General features: G+C 45.4%; 1 long non-coding RNA gene across 1 annotated transcript; it reads left to right on the forward strand.

Moving 5' to 3' along the window:
• The first annotated feature begins 2033 nt into the window (after positions 1–2033).
• On the forward strand, positions 2034–3662 carry LOC111092204. The gene is made up of 3 exons (XR_005377385.1): positions 2034–2124; positions 2382–3072; positions 3294–3662. It is a non-coding gene; the product is annotated as an uncharacterized LOC111092204 (long non-coding RNA).
• The last annotated feature ends 469 nt before the right edge of the window (positions 3663–4131 follow it).

Genomic DNA, 4131 nt, shown 5'->3' on the forward strand with positions numbered 1-4131 from the left:
AAAGGGGTGTCTCCAGCAGGATACGCCACCTGACCATCATCTGGGCATCAGGTATTCTGAGTACAGTTCCCCGTAAAACTCCCCAGTGCAAAAAGTGCAAAAGTGCAAAACTCCCCTTTATGGGCTTTCCACATAAAAACAAAGGCACTTTAAAAAACGATTTTATTTATTTATTCATGAGAAACACAGAGGGAGAGGCAGAGACACAGGCAGAGGGAGAAGCAGGCTCCTCGAGGGGACCCCGATGCGGGACTCAATCCCAGGACTCTAGGATCACTCCCTGAGTCGAAGGTAGACACTCAACCCCTGAGCCACCCAGGTGTCCCCAAAAAGGCATTTTTTGATGGGAAAAAAGATAAGCTTTCATACCGTCCATCTACAATCTGTCCCATAAAATTAGTAAACAAATGCTATGGTCCAAACATTTGCATCTCCCCTCAAATTCATGTGTTTTTTGCCCAAACTGCGAGTATTAGGAGGCGGGGCCTTAGAGAGGTGCTTAGGACATGAGAGTGGATCCTCAGGAATGGGATCAATGCCCTGATAAAAGGCCTCACAGACCTCCCGCACCCCTTCTGCTAAGTGAGGACACAGTGAGAAGTCTGCCATCAGCCACCCTGAAGCAAACCCCTCGCCAGAACCCAACCAGCCAGGCACCCTGATCTCTGACTTCCAGCCTCCAGAACTAGGAGCAATAAATGCACCCTTATAACAAGACAAGCCATCCTATTTCCAATCTTACCCAACATATCTTATTTTTCTTAGAATAAAGATAGCCACCCTTCTCTTATAAAAGAGACCATGGAAAAAACCATGACCAGAGCTTGGTAGATCCTCATTACCTGTTGGCACCTTTTTTCTCTTCTTTTTCTTTTTCTTTTTCTTTTCTTTCTTTCTTTCCCTTCCTTTTCTTCTTTCTTCTATTTTCTTTTAAAGATTTTATTTATTTATTCATGGGAGACACACAGAGAGAGGCAGAGACACAAACAGAGGGAGAAGCAGGCTCCATGCAAGGAGCCCGATGTGGGACTCGATCCCGGAACTCCGGGATCACATCCTGGGCCAAAGGCAGATGCCCAACCGCTGAGCCACCCAGGTGTCCCTCTTTCATCTTTTCTATGAAAACATTTCTTAAGGACTAAAATTCCAGATTCAGTGAACCCAAGCCATGCAGTGAAACATACACAACTTCTCATCTTCTTATTCTCACATTCATGCCAGATAACGCCGGTCGGCATAGGCTAGTCTACCTCTCCAAATAACAACTATGGACCTGTTAGATTTGCCCCAAGAGATAAAAAATCTTTTGCCCCCTCTGTCTTAGATCCTGTTTTCTTAGAAGGCCAGTGCTCTTACCCTGTCTTTCCAAGTATTTCTCTTTCTCATAAAGGTGAAGTCATGGCTGTGTGGTTGATTATATCTTAACAAAGATGCCTTGTTTAAGCCAGAGAAGCTACTCCTCTGTGAAGTCTTCACTTTGCAGAAATTCCTGTCATGTTCAGTATCTTTCAAGTTGTAGAACATACCCCTTTCTGGTCCATAGTTACCATTCACCTGTCTCATTTGTACATCATGAAACCATGGGGTAAGAAGGAGTATCCTTCACTGGTTCCAGAGTCTGAGCCAAGTGATAATGGAGAAATCCCTGTTCTATAAGTCTCATATGGCTATGAGAAGACCATTTCTTCATAATCCAAAAATGCAACAGGACACTACAGAAAAGTCTTTGGATACCCAAGAAATAACACATGTTCCCTCATCCATAAGCCAGAATGGATCAAGTCCAATCTTTCATATTACTCATTACAAAATTAGACTTAGTTTATCAATGAAGGTCTTCTCCATAACCCCGGACTTTGTACTCAGAAAGGGTGTAACTTAAATTTGCCTGTCAGTAGCCCTCTGGCCACTTGGAGTTAGGGGATAGAACTAAGACAGTAGCTTCTGTCATCCAGACGTAGAGGATTCAGAACCTTAACCCGTCTGTGATGACATAACATCTGAACACACCAGAACCAAACATTCTGCTGCACCAACATACACCCAGCATTCCAATTTCCTGCAGCCATCACTCGTACCCTAAAGTTCCCATCCCTCTGTGGCTCTGCACCTCTAAATGACAGGGTGAGGATTGCAAGCAAGCCCAGACACTAAACTCACCACAAAGGCAGATCTTATCATTTGCTCTGCATAATGTATTTCTGATCTATTCTCCTCTAGACCTTTATTCCCATCGATTCCACTCTCCCAATGTCTCAACCACAATTTTACATTTTCTCCTGATTTTGCCTTTACTCTGTTTCTTTGCATTAAGTTCCCCATTATCTTATCCAGTATACTCTTGACTTCACCCCCATTGTTGCTTTGACTATCCTCCCTAGCTCTGGTGCTTCCATCAAGCGTATGCCAGTGTCCCCCTGAGCTTCCTCTGGCCGGCGTGCCTGGACCAGGGAGCTGCTTCTTTGCCAGCCAGCTACACACACTTCCAAGGATGCTGCCGCAGTGTTATTCCTCCCGCCACCTTTTTGTCAAGAATAACATTTTTAATAAATGAATAGCTGCAGATTCTCTCCAGAAAAATTATGGAACTCTCATCAAAGAACCATCTCGTAGTGCTTTTGCCTGAAGGTTTGCCTCTGCGGGTGCTTGTGTCACTTACCAGTTTCCTCTGCACTTGAGAAAATTTGGCTTTCTCATCTTTGAATTATGCCTCTGGAACAGTCAGACGTGCCCTGGGCCTCACATGGGCAGCATTAGGGTGGCACATTTTCCCACAAGATTAAGGATTCGACTTGCCACTACACATCCCTAAATGACTCATCATCTGCTTTATGTCCCCTTAGTGTAAGATGTCCCAAGACACATTGAAGTCCTTTGAGATGTGAGTAAGCTTTAGCTTATTCTGCATCCTCCTACATCACAGGACAACAAAGACCACCCTGAACTGGTGGTTCTGTGAGTGGGAGCCATCGCCAGGGGCCTCAGACTATAAAAAGGTGTCAAGACCGACAGGGCAGAGGAAAGGGCGGTGGATGTCCAGACCTTGAAGCAGGCCCCAGCATCTTCCTCAAGGTAACTTCTGGGAACTCCCCAAGGAGATGGACCCCATTCATTCCTGGGACCCGGTCATCCCCTACAGTCCTCTGTAATCCCACCGTGCCCGGGCATGCTGCCACACCAGAGCCGATGTCCCGGCTGCTGCCTCGTGGATGCTTTGTCACTGATGTGTTTCCGTATGTATGCATCGATCTGTCTCTCTGTTTCCCACATTGTTTACCTGTGTGCTCCTCCAGATGCTTGCGATTGCTGGAAGTCTGAACTCTGATTTACAGAGGGGGTGTTATTTACTTCAACATGATTGAAAGTGTTCCACAATCTGTCTATCTTTGGATATGTCTACTCTCCTGGCATCACACAGAACCAGACACAGCCTAAGGCCTTATGTTTCCTGTTAACTTAACAACCTGCACAAATGTCTCTTCTACACATTATCAATGTGTCCTTCATAGCCGTGTAATTCGTGAAGCCATCTCAGCCTGATCTGAATAAGCAAAATCCTGCCAGCTGTGGGACGTGAGGACCCAACTGGTTCGCACAACCAAGCACAGTATCAAAATACTCGTCCTAGCCCAGAACGGCAGCTGTTATACCTTTTGAGGAGTGCCCATTCTTGACTGTTGTGTTTTACATGTGTTTAAGAATCGTGGTCTGGGGATCCCTGGGTGGCGCAGCGGTTTGGCGCCTGCCTTTGGCCCAGGGCGCGATCCTGGAGACCCGGGATCGAATCCCACGTCGGGCTCCCGGTGCATGGAGCCTGCTTCTCCCTCTGCCTGTGTCTCTGCCTCTCTCTCTCTCTCTCTCTGTGACTATCATAAATAAATAAATAAAATTTAAAAAAAAAAAAAAAAAAAAAAAAAAAGAATCGTGGTCTGATAAGGGATCTTCTCATTTGGTTTTATGTTTTTGTTTTGACCTAGGACGGGCCGTGGGGTGTGACTTAACTGAGACAATCCAGTGAAATATCATAACGAGAATGCACTTTCTGTTTTGGCAATGTCCTATTATTCTCCACTCTCTATCAGTAAACTATTGGATACAAAAAGTTTTTACAACCCTCCTTGAAGGCTTCCA

Source organism: Canis lupus, chromosome 24 (assembly GCF_011100685.1).
Source record: "Canis lupus familiaris isolate Mischka breed German Shepherd chromosome 24, alternate assembly UU_Cfam_GSD_1.0, whole genome shotgun sequence".
In the NCBI taxonomy this organism is placed as follows: domain Eukaryota; kingdom Metazoa; phylum Chordata; class Mammalia; order Carnivora; family Canidae; genus Canis; species Canis lupus.